This window comes from Salvelinus alpinus, chromosome 6 (genome assembly GCF_045679555.1).
Source record: "Salvelinus alpinus chromosome 6, SLU_Salpinus.1, whole genome shotgun sequence".
NCBI lineage: Eukaryota > Metazoa > Chordata > Actinopteri > Salmoniformes > Salmonidae > Salvelinus > Salvelinus alpinus.
The window spans coordinates 95,045,903-95,063,802 of record NC_092091.1 but is presented as its reverse complement, the minus strand read 5'-3'; positions in this window follow the sequence as shown (position 1 = coordinate 95,063,802).

The following is a 17,900-nucleotide window of genomic DNA, read 5'->3' as shown; positions in this document are numbered from 1 at the left end:
CGGTGGTGGTGACAGCTGCTGCAGGAGGGGCGGTGGTGGTGGTGACAGCTGCTGCAGGAGGGGCAGTGGTGGTAACAGCTGCTGCAGGAGGGGCGGTGGTGGTGACAGCTGCTGCAGGAGGGACGGTGGTGGTGGTGACAGCTGCTGCAGGAGGGGCGGTGGTGGTGACAGCTGCTGCAGGAGGGGCGGTGGTGGTAACAGCTGCTGCAGGAGGGGCGGTGGTGGTAACAGCTGCTGCAGGACGGGCGGTGGTGGTGACAGCTGCTGCAGGAGGGGTGGTGGTGGTGACAGCTGCTGCAGGAGGGGCGGTGGTGGTAACAGCTGCTGCAGGAGGGACGGTGGTGGTGACAGCTGCTGCAGGAGGGGCGGTGGTGGTAACAGCTGCTGCAGGAGGGGCGATGGTGGTAACAGCTGCTGCAGGAGGGGGGGTGGTGGTGACAGCTGCTGCAGGAGGGGCGGTGGTGGTGACAGCTGCTGCAGGAGGGGCGGTGGTGGTGGTGACAGCTGCTGCAGGAGGGGCGGTGGTGGTGACAGCTGCTGCAGGAGGGGCGGTGGTGGTGGTGACAGCTGCTGCAGGAGGGGAAGTGGTGGTGGTGACAGCTGCTGCAGGAGGGGCGGTGGTGGTAACAGCTGCTGCAGGAGGGGCGGTGGTGGTGACAGCTGCTGCAGGAGGGGCGGTGGTGGTAACAGCTGCTGCAGGAGGGGCTGTGGTGGTGACAGCTGCTGCAGGAGGGGCTGTGGTGGTGGTGACAGCTGCTGCAGGAGGGGCGGTGGTGGTAACAGCTGCTGCAGGAGGGGCGGTGGTGGTGGTGACAGCTGCTGCAGGAGGGGCAGTGGTGGTGGTGACAGCTGCTGCAGGAGGGGCGGTGGTGGTAACAGCTGCTGCAGGAGGGGCGGTGGTGGTGGTGACAGCTGCTGCAGGAGGGGCAGTGGTGGTAACAGCTGCTGCAGGAGGGGCGGTGGTGGTGACAGCTGCTGCAGGAGGGACGGTGGTGGTGGTGACAGCTGCTGCAGGAGGAGCGGTGGTGGTGACAGCTGCTGCAGGAGGGGAGGTGGGGGTGACAGCTGCTGCAGGAGGGGCGGTGGTGGTAACAGCTGCTGCAGGAGGGGCGTTGGTGGTAACAGCTGCTGCAGGACGGGCGGTGGTGGTGACAGCTGCTGCAGGAGGGGTGGTGGTGGTGACAGCTGCTGCAGGAGGGGCGGTGGTGGTAACAGCTGCTGCAGGAGGGACGGTGGTGGTGACAGCTGCTGCAGGAGGGGCGGTGGTGGTAACAGCTGCTGCAGGAGGGGCGGTGGTGGTAACAGCTGCTGCAGGAGGGGCGGTGGTGTTGACAGCTGCTGCAGGAGGGGCGGTGGTGGTGACAGCTGCTGCAGGAGGGGCGGTGGTGGTGGTGACAGCTGCTGCAGGAGGGGCGGTGGTGGTGACAGCTGCTGCAGGAGGGGCGGTGGTGGTGGTGACAGCTGCTGCAGGAGGGGCAGTGGTGGTGGTGACAGCTGCTGCAGGAGGGGCGGTGGTGGTAACAGCTGCTGCAGGAGGGGCGGTGGTGGTGACAGCTGCTGCAGGAGGGGCGGTGGTGGTAACAGCTGCTGCAGGAGGGGCAGTGGTGGTGACAGCTGCTGCAGGAGGGGCTGTGGTGGTGGTGACAGCTGCTGCAGGAGGGGCGGTGGTGGTAACAGCTGCTGCAGGAGGGGCGGTGGTGGTAACAGCTGCTGCAGGAGGGGCGGTGGTGGTGACAGCTGCTGCAGGAGGGGCGGTGGTGGTGACAGCTGCTGCAGGAGGGGAGGTGGTGGTGACAGCTCCTGCAGGAGGGGCGGTGGTGGTGACAGCTGCTGCAGGAGGGGCGGTGGTGGTAACAGCTGCTGCAGGAGGGGCGGTGGTGGTGACAGCTGCTGCAGGAGGGGCGGTGGTGGTAACAGCTGCTGCAGGAGGGGCGGTGGTGGTGACAGCTGCTGCAGGAGGGGCGGTGGTGGTGGTGACAGCTGCTGCAGGAGGGGCAGTGGTGGTAACAGCTGCTGCAGGAGGGCCGGTGGTGGTGACAGCTGCTGCAGGAGGGGCGGTGGTGGTGACAGCTGCTGCAGGAGGGGCGGTGGTGGTGACAGCTGCTGCAGGAGGGGCGGTGGTGGTGACAGCTGCTGCAGGAGGGGCGGTGGTGGTGACAGCTGCTGCAGGAGGGGGGGTGGTGGTAACAGCTGCTGCAGGAGGGGCGGTGGTGGTGACAGCTGCTGCAGGAGGGGCGGTGGTGTTGACAGCTGCTGCAGGAGGGGCGGTGGTGGTGACAGCTGCTGCAGGAGGGGCGGTGGTGGTGGTGACAGCTGCTGCAGGAGGGGCGGTGGTGGTGACAGCTGCTGCAGGAGGGGCGGTGGTGGTGGTGACCGCTGCTGCAGGAGGGGCTGTGGTGGTGGTGACAGCTGCTGCAGGAGGGGCGGTGGTGGTAACAGCTGCTGCAGGAGGGGCGGTGGTGGTGACAGCTGCTGCAGGAGGGGCGGTGGTGGTAACAGCTGCTGCAGGAGGGGTTGTGGTGGTGGTGACAGCTGCTGCAGGAGGGGCTGTGGTGGTGGTGACAGCTGCTGCAGGAGGGGCGGTGGTGGTAACAGCTGCTGCAGGAGGGGCGGTGGTGGTAACAGCTGCTGCAGGAGGGGCGGTGGTGGTGACAGCTGCTGCAGGAGGGGCGGTGGTGGTGACAGCTGCTGCAGGAGGGGAGGTGGTGGTGACAGCTGCTGCAGGAGGGGCGGTGGTGGTGACAGCTGCTGCAGGAGGGGCGGTGGTGGTGACAGCTGCTGCAGGAGGGGCGGTGGTGGTGACAGCTGCTGCAGGAGGGGCGGTGGTGGTAACAGCTGCTGCAGGAGGGGCGGTGGTGGTGACAGCTGCTGCAGGAGGGGCGGTGGTGGTGGTGACAGCTGCTGCAGGAGGGGCAGTGGTGGTAACAGCTGCTGCAGGAGGGGCGGTGGTGGTAACAGCTGCTGCAGGACGGGCGGTGGTGGTGACAGCTGCTGCAGGAGGGGCGGTGGTGGTGACAGCTGCTGCAGGAGGGGCGGTGGTGGTAACAGCTGCTGCAGGAGGGGCGGTGGTGGTGACAGCTGCTGCAGGAGGGGGGGTGGTGGTGACAGCTGCTGCAGGAGGGGCGGTGGTGGTGACAGCTGCTGCAGGAGGGGCGGTGGTGGTAACAGCTGCTGCAGGAGGGGCGGTGGTGGTGACAGCTGCTGCAGGAGGGGCGGTGGTGGTAACAGCTGCTGCAGGAGGGGCGGTGGTGGTGACAGCTGCTGCAGGAGGGGTTGTGGTGGTGGTGACAGCTGCTGCAGGAGGGGCGGTGGTGGTAACAGCTGCTGCAGGAGGGGCGGTGGTGGTGACAGCTGCTGCAGGAGGGGCGGTGGTTGTGGTGACAGCTGCTGCAGGAGGGGCGGTGGTGGTAACAGCTGCTGCAGGAGGGGCGGTGGTGGTGACAGCTGCTGCAGGAGGGGGGGTGGTGGTGACAGCTGCTGCAGGAGGGGCGGTGGTGGTGACAGCTGCTGCAGGAGGGGCGGTGGTGGTAACAGCTGCTGCAGGAGGGGCGGTGGTGGTGACAGCTGCTGCAGGAGGGGCGGTGGTGGTAACAGCTGCTGCAGGAGGGGCGGTGGTGGTGACAGCTGCTGCAGGAGGGGTTGTGGTGGTGGTGACAGCTGCTGCAGGAGGGGCGGTGGTGGTAACAGCTGCTGCAGGAGGGGCGGTGGTGGTGACAGCTGCTGCAGGAGGGGCGGTGGTTGTGGTGACAGCTGCTGCAGGAGGGGCGGTGGTGGTGACAGCTGCTGCAGGAGGGACGGTGGTGGTGGTGACAGCTGCTGCAGGAGGGGCGGTGGTGGTGGTGACAGCTGCTGCAGGAGGGGCGGTGGTGGTGGTGACAGCTGCTGCAGGAGGGGCGGTGGTGGTGACAGCTGCTGCAGGAGGGGCGGTGGTGGTAACAGCTGCTGCAGGAGGGGCGGTGGTGGTGACAGCTGCTGCAGGAGGGGCTGTGGTGGTGGTGACAGCTGCTGCAGGAGGGGCGGTGGTGGTAACAGCTGCTGCAGGAGGGGCGGTGGTGGTGACAGCTGCTGCAGGAGGGGTGGTGGTGGTAATAGCTGCTGCAGGAGGGGCTGTGGTGGTGGTGACAGCTGCTGCAGGAGGGGCGGTGGTGGTAACAGCTGCTGCAGGAGGGGCGGTGGTGGTGACAGCTGCTGCAGGAGGGGCGGTGGTGGTGACAGCTGCTGCAGGAGGGGCAGTGGTGGTAACAGCTGCTGCAGGAGGGGCGTTGGTGGTGACAGCTGCTGCAGGAGGTGCGGTGGTGGTGGTGACAGCTGCTGCAGGAGGGGCGGTGGTGGTGACAGCTGCTGCAGGAGGGACGGTGGTGGTGGTGACAGCTGCTGCAGGAGGGGCGGTGGTGGTGACAGCTGCTGCAGGAGGGGCGGTGGTGGTGGTGACAGCTGCTGCAAGAGGGGCAGTGGTGGTGGTGACAGCTGCTGCAGGAGGGCCGGTGGTGGTGACAGCTGCTGCAGGAGGGGCGGTGGTGGTGACAGCTGCTGCAGGAGGGGCGGTGGTGGTAACAGCTGCTGCAGGACGGGCGGTGGTGGTGACAGCTGCTGCAGGAGGGGCGGTGGTGGTGACAGCTGCTGCAGGAGGGGCGGTGGTGGTAACAGCTGCTGCAGGAGGGGCGGTGGTGGTGACAGCTGCTGCAGGAGGGGGGGTGGTGGTGACAGCTGCTGCAGGAGGGGCGGTGGTGGTGACAGCTGCTGCAGGAGGGGCGGTGGTGGTAACAGCTGCTGCAGGAGGGGCGGTGGTGGTGACAGCTGCTGCAGGAGGGGCGGTGGTGGTAACAGCTGCTGCAGGAGGGGCGGTGGTGGTGACAGCTGCTGCAGGAGGGGTTGTGGTGGTGGTGACAGCTGCTGCAGGAGGGGCGGTGGTGGTAACAGCTGCTGCAGGAGGGGCGGTGGTGGTGACAGCTGCTGCAGGAGGGGCGGTGGTTGTGGTGACAGCTGCTGCAGGAGGGGCGGTGGTGGTGACAGCTGCTGCAGGAGGGACGGTGGTGGTGGTGACAGCTGCTGCAGGAGGGGCGGTGGTGGTGGTGACAGCTGCTGCAGGAGGGGCGGTGGTGGTGGTGACAGCTGCTGCAGGAGGGGCGGTGGTGGTGACAGCTGCTGCAGGAGGGGCGGTGGTGGTAACAGCTGCTGCAGGAGGGGCGGTGGTGGTGACAGCTGCTGCAGGAGGGGCTGTGGTGGTGGTGACAGCTGCTGCAGGAGGGGCGGTGGTGGTAACAGCTGCTGCAGGAGGGGCGGTGGTGGTGACAGCTGCTGCAGGAGGGGCAGTGGTGGTGGTGACAGCTGCTGCAGGAGGGGCGGTGGTGGTGGTGACAGCTGCTGCAGGAGGGGCGGTGGTGGTGGTGACAGCTGCTGCAGGAGGGGCGGTGGTGGTGGTGACAGCTGCTGCAGGAGGGGCAGTGGTGGTGACAGCTGCTGCAGGAGGGGAGGTGGTGGTGACAGCTGCTGCAGGAGGGGTGGTGGTGGTAACAGCTGCTGCAGGAGGGGCGGTGGTGGTGACAGCTGCTGCAGGAGGGGCGGTGGTGGTAACAGCTGCTGCAGGAGGGGCGGTGGTGGTGACAGCTGCTGCAGGAGGGGCGGTGGTGGTGACAGCTGCTGCAGGAGGGGCGGTGGTGGTGACAGCTGCTGCAGGAGGGGCGGTGGTGGTAACAGCTGCTGCAGGAGGGGCGGTGGTGGTAACAGCTGCTGCAGGAGAGGCAGTGGTGGTGACAGCTGCTGCAGGAGGGGCGGTGGTGGTTACAGCTGCTGCAGGAGTGGCGGTGGTGGTGGTGACAGCTGCTGCAGGAGGGGCGGTGGTGGTGACAGCTGCTGCAGGAGGGACGGCGGTGGTGGTGACAGCTGCTGCAGGAGGGGCGGTGGTGGTGACAGCTGCTGCAGGAGGGGCGGTGGTGGTGGTGACAGCTGCTGCAGGAGGGGCAGTGGTGGTGGTGACAGCTGCTGCAGGAGGGGCAGTGGTGGTGGTGACAGCTGCTGCAGGAGGGGTGGTGGTGGTAACAGCTGCTGCAGGAGGGGTGGTGGTGGTGACAGCTGCTGCAGGAGGAGCGGTGGTGGTGACAGCTGCTGCAGGAGGGGCAGTGGTGGTGGTGACAGCTGCTGCAGGAGGGGCGGTGGTGGTGGTGACAGCTGCTGCAGGAGGGGCGGTGGTGGTGACAGCTGCTGCAGGAGGGGCGGTGGTGGTGGTGACAGCTGCTGCAGGAGGGGCGGTGGTGGTGGTGACAGCTGCTGCAGGAGGGGCAGTGGTGGTGACAGCTGCTGCAGGAGGGGAGGTGGTGGTGACAGCTGCTGCAGGAGGGGTGGTGGTGGTAACAGCTGCTGCAGGAGGGGCGGTGGTGGTGACAGCTGCTGCAGGAGGGGCGGTGGTGGTAACAGCTGCTGCAGGAGGGGCGGTGGTGGTGACAGCTGCTGCAGGAGGGGCGGTGGTGGTGACAGCTGCTGCAGGAGGGGCGGTGGTGGTGACAGCTGCTGCAGGAGGGACGGTGGTGGTGACAGCTGCTGCAGGAGGGGCGGTGGTGGTGGTGAAAGCTGCTGCAGGAGGGGCGGTGGTGGTGACAGCTGCTGCAGGAGGGGCGGTGGTGGTGGTGAGAGCTGCTGCAGGAGGGGCGGTGGTGGTGACAGCTGCTGCAGGAGGGGCGGTGGTGGTGGTGACAGCTGCTGCAGGAGGGGCAGTGGTGGTGGTGACAGCTGCTGCAGGAGGGGCAGTGGTGGTGGTGACAGCTGCTGCAGGAGGGGCAGTGGTGGTGACAGCTGCTGCAGGAGGGGCGGTGGTGGTAACAGCTGCTGCAGGAGGGGCGGTGGTGGTGACAGCTGCTGGAGGAGGGGCGGTGGTGGTGGTGACAGCTGCTGCAGGAGGGGCGGTGGTGGTGACAGCTGCTGCAGGAGGGGCGGTGGTGGTGACAGCTGCTGCAGGAGGGGCGGTGGTGGTGACAGCTGCTGCAGGGGGGGCGGTGGTGGTGACAGCTGCTGCAAGAGGGGCGGTGGTGGTAACAGCTGCTGCAGGAGGGGCGGTGGTGGTGACAGCTGCTGCAGGATGGCCGGTGGTGGTGACAGCTGCTGCAGGAGGGGCGGTGGTGGTGACAGCTGCTGCAGGAGGGGCGGTGGTGGTGACAGCTGCTGCAGGAGGGCCGGTGGTGGTGACAGCTGCTGCAGGAGGGGCGGTGGTGGTGACAGCTGCTGCAGGAGGGGCGGTGGTGGTGACAGCTGCTGCAGGAGGGGCGGTGGTGGTAACAGCTGCTGCAGGAGGGGCGGTGGTGGTAACAGCTGCTGCAGGAGAGGCAGTGGTGGTGACAGCTGCTGCAGGAGGGGCGGTGGTGGTTACTGCTGCTGCAGGAGGGGCAGTGGTGGTGACAGCTGCTGCAGGAGGGGCGGTGGTGGTAATAGCTGCTGCAGGAGGGGCGGTGGTGGTGACAGCTGCTGCAGGAGGGGCGGTGGTGGTAACAGCTGCAGCAGGAGGGGCAGTGGTGGTGACAGCTGCTGCAGGAGGGGCTGTGGTGGTGGTGACAGCTGCTGCAGGAGGGGCGGTGGTGGTGACAGCTGCTGCAGGAGGGGCGGTGGTGGTGACAGCTGCTGCAGGAGGGGCGGTGGTGGTGACAGCTGCTGCAGGAGGGGCGGTGGTGGTGACAGCTGCTGCAGGAGGGGCGGTGGTGGTGACAGCTGCTGCAGGAGGGGGGGTGGTGGTGACAGCTGCTGCAGGAGGGGCGGTGGTGGTGGTGACAGCTGCTGCAGGAGGGGCGGTGGTGGTGACAGCTGCTGCAGGAGGGGCGGTGGTGGTAACAGCTGCTGCAGGAGGGGCGGTGGTGGTGACAGCTGCTGCAGGAGGGGCGGTGGTGGTGACAGCTGCTGCAGGAGGGGCGGTGGTGGTGACAGCTGCTGCAGGAGGGGCGGTGGTGGTGACAGCTGCTGCAGGAGGGGCGGTGGTGGTGACAGCTGCTGCAGGAGGGGCGGTGGTGGTGACAGCTGCTGCAGGAGGGGCGGTGGTGGTAACAGCTGCTGCAGGAGGGGCGGTGGTGGTGACAGCTGCTGCAGGAGGGGCGGTGGTGGTAACAGCTGCTGCAGGAGGGGTGGTGGTGGTGACAGCTGCTGCAGGAGGGGCGGTGGTGGTGACAGCTGCTGCAGGAGGGGCGGTGGTGGTGACAGCTGCTGCAGGAGGGGCAGTGGTGGTGACAGCTGCTGCAGGAAGGGCGGTGGTGGTGACAGCTGCTGCAGGAGGGGCGGTGGTGGTAACAGCTGCTGCAGGGGGGGCGGTGGTGGTGACAGCTGATGCAGGAGGGGCGGTGGTGGTAACAGCTGCTGCAGGAGGGGCGGTGGTGGTGACAGCTGCTGCAGGAGGGCCGGTGGTGGTGACAGCTGCTGCAGGAGGGGCGGTGGTGGTGACAGCTGCTGCAGGAGGGGCGGTGGTGGTGACAGCTGCTGCAGGAGGGGCGGTGGTGGTAACAGCTGCTGCAGGAGGGGCGGTGGTGGTGACAGCTGCTGCAGGAGGGGCGGTGGTGGTAACAGCTGCTGCAGGAGAGGCAGTGGTGGTGACAGCTGCTGCAGGAGGGGCGGTGGTGGTTACAGCTGCTGCAGGAGTGGCGGTGGTGGTGGTGACAGCTGCTGCAGGAGGGGCGGTGGTGGTGACAGCTGCTGCAGGAGGGACGGCGGTGGTGGTGACAGCTGCTGCAGGAGGGGCGGTGGTGGTGACAGCTGCTGCAGGAGGGGCGGTGGTGGTGGTGACAGCTGCTGCAGGAGGGGCAGTGGTGGTGGTGACAGCTGCTGCAGGAGGGGCAGTGGTGGTGGTGACAGCTGCTGCAGGAGGGGTGGTGGTGGTAACAGCTGCTGCAGGAGGGGTGGTGGTGGTGACAGCTGCTGCAGGAGGAGCGGTGGTGGTGACAGCTGCTGCAGGAGGGGCAGTGGTGGTGGTGACAGCTGCTGCAGGAGGGGCGGTGGTGGTGGTGACAGCTGCTGCAGGAGGGGCGGTGGTGGTGACAGCTGCTGCAGGAGGGGCGGTGGTGGTGGTGACAGCTGCTGCAGGAGGGGCGGTGGTGGTGGTGACAGCTGCTGCAGGAGGGGCAGTGGTGGTGACAGCTGCTGCAGGAGGGGAGGTGGTGGTGACAGCTGCTGCAGGAGGGGTGGTGGTGGTAACAGCTGCTGCAGGAGGGGCGGTGGTGGTGACAGCTGCTGCAGGAGGGACGGTGGTGGTAACAGCTGCTGCAGGAGGGGCGGTGGTGGTGACAGCTGCTGCAGGAGGGGCGGTGGTGGTGACAGCTGCTGCAGGAGGGGCGGTGGTGGTGACAGCTGCTGCAGGAGGGACGGTGGTGGTGACAGCTGCTGCAGGAGGGGCGGTGGTGGTGGTGAAAGCTGCTGCAGGAGGGGCGGTGGTGGTGACAGCTGCTGCAGGAGGGGCGGTGGTGGTGGTGACAGCTGCTGCAGGAGGGGCGGTGGTGGTGACAGCTGCTGCAGGAGGGGCGGTGGTGGTGGTGACAGCTGCTGCAGGAGGGGCAGTGGTGGTGGTGACAGCTGCTGCAGGAGGGGCGGTGGTGGTGGTGACAGCTGCTGCAGGAGGGGCAGTGGTGGTGGTGACAGCTGCTGCAGGAGGGGAAGTGGTGGTGGTGACAGCTGCTGCAGGAGGGGCGGTGGTGGTGACAGCTGCTGCAGGAGGGGCGGTGGTGGTGACAGCTGCTGCAGGAGGGGCAGTGGTGGTGGTGACAGCTGCTGCAGGAGGGGCAGTGGTGGTGACAGCTGCTGCAGGAGGGGCGGTGGTGGTAACAGCTGCTGCAGGAGGGGCGGTGGTGGTGACAGCTGCTGGAGGAGGGGCGGTGGTGGTGGTGACAGCTGCTGCAGGAGGGGCGGTGGTGGTGACAGCTGCTGCAGGAGGGGCGGTGGTGGTGACAGCTGCTGCAGGAGGGGCGGTGGTGGTGACAGCTGCTGCAGGGGGGGCGGTGGTGGTGACAGCTGCTGCAAGAGGGGCGGTGGTGGTAACAGCTGCTGCAGGAGGGGCGGTGGTGGTGACAGCTGCTGCAGGATGGCCGGTGGTGGTGACAGCTGCTGCAGGAGGGGCGGTGGTGGTGACAGCTGCTGCAGGAGGGGCGGTGGTGGTGACAGCTGCTGCAGGAGGGGCGGTGGTGGTGACAGCTGCTGCAGGAGGGGCGGTGGTGGTGACAGCTGCTGCAGGAGGGGCGGTGGTGGTGACAGCTGCTGCAGGAGGGGCGGTGGTGGTAACAGCTGCTGCAGGAGGGGCGGTGGTGGTAACAGCTGCTGCAGGAGAGGCAGTGGTGGTGACAGCTGCTGCAGGAGGGGCGGTGGTGGTTACAGCTGCTGCAGGAGGGGCAGTGGTGGTGACAGCTGCTGCAGGAGGGGCGGTGGTGGTAATAGCTGCTGCAGGAGGGGCGGTGGTGGTGACAGCTGCTGCAGGAGGGGCGGTGGTGGTAACAGCTGCAGCAGGAGGGGCAGTGGTGGTGACAGCTGCTGCAGGAGGGGCTGTGGTGGTGGTGACAGCTGCTGCAGGAGGGGCGGTGGTGGTGACAGCTGCTGCAGGAGGGGCGGTGGTGGTGACAGCTGCTGCAGGAGGGGCGGTGGTGGTGACAGCTGCTGCAGGAGGGGCGGTGGTGGTGACAGCTGCTGCAGGAGGGGCGGTGGTGGTGACAGCTGCTGCAGGAGGGGCGGTGGTGGTGACAGCTGCTGCAGGAGGGGCGGTGGTGGTGACAGCTGCTGCAGGAGGGGCGGTGGTGGTGACAGCTGCTGCAGGAGGGGCGGTGGTGGTGACAGCTGCTGCAGGAGGGGCGGTGGTGGTAACAGCTGCTGCAGGAGGGGCGGTGGTGGTGACAGCTGCTGCAGGAGGGGCGGTGGTGGTAACAGCTGCTGCAGGAGGGGTGGTGGTGGTGACAGCTGCTGCAGGAGGGGCGGTGGTGGTGACAGCTGCTGCAGGAGGGGCGGTGGTGGTGACAGCTGCTGCAGGAGGGGCAGTGGTGGTGACAGCTGCTGCAGGAAGGGCGGTGGTGGTGACAGCTGCTGCAGGAGGGGCGGTGGTGGTAACAGCTGCTGCAGGGGGGGCGGTGGTGGTGACAGCTGATGCAGGAGGGGCGGTGGTGGTAACAGCTGCTGCAGGAGGGGCGGTGGTGGTGACAGCTGCTGCAGGAGGGCCGGTGGTGGTGACAGCTGCTGCAGGAGGGGCGGTGGTGGTGACAGCTGCTGCAGGAGGGGCGGTGGTGGTGACAGCTGCTGCAGGAGGGGCGGTGGTGGTAACAGCTGCTGCAGGAGGGGCGGTGGTGGTGACAGCTGCTGCAGGAGGGGCGGTGGTGGTGACAGCTGCTGCAGGAGGGGCGGTGGTGGTGACAGCTGCTGCAGGAGGGGCAGTGGTGGTGACAGCTGCTGCAGGAGGGGCGGTGGTGGAGGTGACAGCTGCTGCAGGAGGGGCGGTGGTGGTAACAGCTGCTGCAGGAGGGGAGGTGGTGGTGACAGCTGCTGCAGGAGGGGCGGTGGTGGTGGTGACAGCTGCTGCAGGAGGGGCGGTGGTGGTGACAGCTGCTGCAGGAGGGGCGGTGGTGGTGACAGCTGCTGCAGGAGGGGCGGTGGTGGTGACAGCTGGTGCAGGAGGGGCGGTGGTGGTGACAGCTGCTGCAGGAGGGGCGGTGGTGGTGACAGCTGCTGCAGGAGGGGCGGTGGTGGTGACAGCTGCTGCAGGAGGGGCGGTGGTGGTGACAGCTGCTGCAGGAGGGGCGGTGGTGGTGACAGCTGCTGCAGGAGGGGCGGTGGTGGTAACAGCTGCTGCAGGAGGGGGGGTGGTGGTGACATCTGCTGCAGGAGGGGCGGTGGTGGTGACAGCTGCTGCAGGAGGGGCGGTGGTGGTGACAGCTGCTGCAGGAGGGGCGGTGGTGGTGACAGCTGCTGCAGGAGGGGCGGTGGTGGTGACAGCTGCTGCAGGAGGGGGGGTGGTGGTGACAGCTGCTGCAGGAGGGGCGGTGGTGGTGACAGCTGCTGCAGGAGGGGCGGTGGTGGTGACAGCTGCTGCAGGAGGGGCGGTGGTGGTAACAGCTGCTGCAGGAGGGGCGGTGGTGGTGACAGCTGCTGCAGGAGGGGCGGTGGTGGTGACAGCTGCTGCAGGAGGGGCGGTGGTGGTGACAGCTGCTGCAGGAGGGGCAGTGGTGGTGACAGCTGCTGCAGGAGGGGCGGTGGTGGAGGTGACAGCTGCTGCAGGAGGGGCGGTGGTGGTAACAGCTGCTGCAGGAGGGGCGGTGGTGGTGACAGCTGCTGCAGGAGGGGCGGTGGTGGTGGTGACAGCTGCTGCAGGAGGGGCGGTGGTGGTGACAGCTGCTGCAGGAGGGGCGGTGGTGGTGACAGCTGCTGCAGGAGGGGCGGTGGTGGTGACAGCTGGTGCAGGAGGGGCGGTGGTGGTGACAGCTGCTGCAGGAGGGGCGGTGGTGGTGACAGCTGCTGCAGGAGGGGCGGTGGTGGTGACAGCTGCTGCAGGAGGGGCGGTGGTGGTGACAGCTGCTGCAGGAGGGGCGGTGGTGGTGACAGCTGCTGCAGGAGGGGCGGTGGTGGTAACAGCTGCTGCAGGAGGGGGGGTGGTGGTGACATCTGCTGCAGGAGGGGCGGTGGTGGTGACAGCTGCTGCAGGAGGGGCGGTGGTGGTGACAGCTGCTGCAGGAGGGGTGGTGGTGGTGACAGCTGCTGCAGGAGGGGCGGTGGTGGTGACAGCTGCTGCAGGAGGGGGGGTGGTGGTGACAGCTGCTGCAGGAGGGGCGGTGGTGGTGACAGCTGCTGCAGGAGGGGCAGTGGTGGTGGTGACAGCTGCTGCAGGAGGGGCGGTGGTGGTGACAGCTGCTGCAGGAGGGGCGGTGGTGGTGACAGCTGCTGCAGGAGAGGCGGTGGTGGTAACAGCTGCTGCAGGAGGGGCGGTGGTGGTGACAGCTGCTGCAGGAGGGGCAGTGGTGGTGACAGCTGCTGCAGGAGGGGCGGTGGTGGTGACAGCTGCTGCAGGAGGGGCGGTGGTGGAGGTGACAGCTGCTGCAGGAGGGGCGGTGGTGGTGACAGCTGCTGCAGGAGGGGCGGTGGTGGTGACAGCTGCTGCAGGAGGGGCGGTGGTGGTAACAGCTGCTGCAGGAGGGGCGGTGGTGGTGGTGACAGCTGCTGCAGGAGGGGCGGTGGTGGTGACAGCTGCTGCAGGAGGGGCGGTGGTGGTGACAGCTGCTGCAGGAGGGGCGGTGGTGGTGACAGCTGGTGCAGGAGGGGCGGTGGTGGTGACAGCTGGTGCAGGAGGGGCGGTGGTGGTGACAGCTGCTGCAGGAGGGGCGGTGGTGGTGACAGCTGCTGCAGGAGGGGCGGTGGTGGTGACAGCTGCTGCAGGAAGGGCGGTGGTGGTGACAGCTGCTGCAGGAGGGGCGGTGGTGGTAACAGCTGCTGCAGGAGGGGAGGTGGTGGTGACAGCTGCTGCAGGAGGGGCGGTGGTGGTGGTGACAGCTGCTGCAGGAGCGGTGGTGTTGACAGCTGCTGCAGGGACAGTGGTGGTGACAACATTAAGTCTGGCATTTTAAATAGGAAATTACAAACTTGAGAAGTATGTTTTAACCTCACTATGGTAGGGGGCACTATTTTCACCTCCGGATGAAAAGCGTGCCCAAAGTAAACTGCCTGTTATTCAGGCCCAGAAGCTAGGATACGCATATAATTGTTAGATTTGGAGCGAAAACACTCTAAAGTTCCCAAAAGTGTTGAAATAATGTCTGTGAGTATAACAGAACTGATATGGCAGGCGAAAACCTGAGAAAAATCCAATGAGGAAGTGTTTTTTTTGTGTGTTTAGTTTTCTATTGAATGCTATTACAGTATCCATTGACTTAGGACTCAAATTGCACTTCCTATGGCTTCCACTAGATGTCAACAGTCTTTAGAAATTGTTTCAGGCTTGTATACTGAAAAATTAGGGAGTAAGACCAGTCTGAATGAGTGGACACTGCAGTGTCCTAGAGGTTTTTCAAGCGTGCGACCGAGAGCTACCTTTCATTTTGACGAAGCTATTGTCGTTTGAAATGTTATTGATTATTATGACTAAAAACAACCTGAGGATTGATTATAAACATCATTTGACATGTTTCTACGAACTTTACTGATACTTTTCGGGTTTTTTGTCTGTCTGTTGTGACTGCCTTTGAGCCTGTGGATTACTGAACAAAACGGAGGTTTTTGGATATAAAGAGGGACTTTATCGAACAAAACAAACATTTATTGAGTAAATGAATGTCTTCTGAGTGCAACCATATGCAGATCATCAAAGGTAAGGGATTAATTTGATCTCTATTTCTGACTTGTGTAACTCCTCTACTTGGCTGTTTACTGTTTGTAATGATTTGTCCGCTGGGCGCTGTTCTCAGATAATCGCATTGTTTGCTTTCGCCTTAAAGCCTTTTTAAATCGTACACCGTGGTTGGATTAACAAGAAGTTAATCTTTAAACCGATGTATAACACTTGTATGTTTTATGAATTTGTATAATGAGTATTTCTGTTTTTGAATGTGGCGCTCTGCAATTTCACTGAATGTTGGCCAGGTGGGACGGCAGCGTCCCACACCCCCTAGAGAGGTTTTAAACCTTTACTACACAACAAGTTTGCATTTCCTGCTGAACAGACACAACCCTTTTTTCTAGCTATAATGGTAGAATGTGGCTGTGCATCCCCTCATTAGATATACACTGCTCAAAAAAATAAAGGGAACACTTAAACAACACAATGTAACTCCAAGTCAATCACACTTCTGTGAAATCAAACTGTCCACTTAGGAAGCAACACTGATTGACAATAAATTTCACATGCTGTTGCGCCAGCATTCAAAAGTGACCAAAACATCAGCCAGGAAGCATAGGAACTGAGAAGTGGTCTGTGGTCACCACCTGCAGAACCACTCCTTTATTGGGGGTGTCTTGCTAATTGCCTATAATTTCCACCTGTTGTCTATTCCATTTGCACAACAGCATGTGAAATGTATTGTCAATCAGTGTTGCTTCCTAAGTGGACAGTTTGATTTCACAGAAGTGTGATTGACTTGGAGTTACATTGTGTTGTTTAAGTGTTCCCTTTATTTTTTTGAGCAGTGTATAACGTTTTTAACCTATTGAAAGTTTAACCACTAAGGAACACACACACACACACACACACACACACACACACACACACACACACACACACACACACACACACACACACACACACACACACACACACACACACACACACACACACACAGTGCATTACCTGCTAGCAGGAAGAGAATCATCAGAGGCTTCATATCCGTGTCCTTTTAGGTCTCTGTAGAGGTCAACCACACAACATCAATCACACATGAACCCCATTAGATCTTCCATTAACAGCTGTTGAAGGATGATGTCATTGACCAACGTTAATTAGAGATTAGTCAATATTCCAAAATCATATGATGTTCATTGATATTCAAAAAAACAATCCCATAATACCTTCAGTTGTATTAACAGTATCCCCTATGTGTTTACCAGTAGGTGTCTTATCAACCTGCTTCCAATGTCTTCAGTCCTCTGCTCTGCTTTCACTGTACATTACTGTATTACTGTATTACGGTACATTACTGTAGTACTGTACATTACTGTATTACTGTATTACTGTCTATTACTGTATTACTGTATTACTGTCTATTACTGTATTACTGCATTACTGTATTACTGTCTATTACTGTATTACTGTATTACTTTGTATTACTGTACATTACTGTATTACTGTATTACTGTACATTACTGTATTACTGTACATCACTGTATTACTGTACATTACTGTATTACTGCACAGTACTGTATTACTGTACATTACTGTATTACTGTACATTCCTGTATTACTGTACAATACTGTATTACTGTATTACTGTACATTACTGTATTACTGCAAATTACTGTATTACTGTACATTACGGTACATCACTGTACCTAAATGTGTTACTACACATTACTGTACAATACTGTATTACTGTACATTACTGTATTAATGTATTGCTGGACATTACGGTACATTACTGTACATTAATGTATTACTGTACATTATGGCACATTACTGTATTACTGTACATTATTGTACACCACTGTACATTACTGTATTGCTGTACATTACTGTATTACTGTACATTACTGTATTACTGTACATTATGGTACATCACTGTACACTATTGTATTACTGTACATTACTGTATTACTGACATTACTGTATTACTGTACATTACGGTACATCACTGTACATTACTGTATTACTGTACATTACGGTACGTCACTGTACATTATTGTGTTACATTATGGCACATTACTGTATTACTGTACATTATTGTACACCACTGTACATTACTGTATTACTGTACATTACTGTATTACTGTACATTATGGTACATCACTGTACACTATTGTATTACTGTACATTACTGTATTAGTGTACATTTCTATATTACTGTACATTACTGTATTACTGTATTATGTTAAAATCCAGTTTAAAAAATAAGTGTTGCTAAGGTTACCAGTAATCAATTGTGTGTTTTTTTTTTTTTTTTACAACATTATCAAACTATCAAAGACGTGACTGGACGTTAACCCCAAAAGGTAGTTACTTTGACCAAAACAACGGTGGCCCAATCTAGTGCAAAAGTTCACAAAATTCCTTCAACAAAAGTTAGCCCCCTTTCTAGCCGTAATTACCAGACCAGCCAACAGTTCTTGTCAGCTTGTGAAGCACGACCCATCCTCTGAAGGTGTAGAGAAGGCCTTTAAGGGTGTAAATCCTAACCAGCCTCAAAACTCATTGATTCAGTGTGGTAGTTATCTTAAAGTCGTTGATTTCGTGTGGTAGTTATCTTAAAGTCATTGATTCAGTGTGGAAATTATCTTAAAGTCATTGATTCAGTGTGGTAATTATCTTAAAGTCATTTATTCAGTGTGGTAATTATCTTAAATTAATTTATTCAGTGTGGTAGTTATCTTAACAATGTGAAGTGGAAGTGAGTCCAACCTGTTTCTTTCTCCCCTCCTCGTCCAACCACACCTCCCTTTCATCTAAATCTCTCCCTCTCCCTCTCCCTCTCCCTCTCTCTCTCTCTCTCTCTCTCTCTCTCTCCCTCTCCCTCTCCCTCTCCCTCTCTCTCTCTCTCTCTCTCTCTCTCTCTCTCTCTCTCTCTCTCTCTCTCTCTCTCTCTCTCGCTCTCTCTCGCTCTCTCTCTCTCTCTCTCTCTCTCTCTCTCGCTCTCTCTCTCTCGCTCTCTCTCTCTCGCTCTCTCTCTCTCTCGCTCTCTCTCTCTCTCTCTCTCTCGCTCTCTCTCTCTCGCTCTCTCTCTCTCGCTCTCTCTCTCTCTAAATTGTGAATCGGATTGGCCCTGGTGAAGCTACATCAACAATTCTGCACCGCTATAGAAATATCCCGTCAAGCTATCACCTACACTTATGGGTTTATACCTATAGCATCCCATTAATAACAGATGGCAACATTCAGCCTACATTAATGGGTTTACACCTATAGCATCCCGTTAATAACAGATGGCAACAGTTAGCCTACATCTATGGGTTTATAACTATAGCATCCCGTTAATAACAGATGCCAACAATTAGCCTACATCTATGGGTTTATATCTATAGCATCCCGTTAATAACAGATGGCAACAGTTAGCCTACATCTATGGGTTTATAACTATAGCATCCCGTTAATAACAGATGGCAACAGTTAACCTACATCTATGGGTTTATATCTATAGCATCCCGTTAAAAACAGATGGCAACAGTTAACCTACATCTATGGGTTTATATCTATAGCATCCCGTTAAAAACAGATGGCAACATTCAGCCTACATCTATGGGTTTACACCTATAGCATCCCGTTAATAACAGAT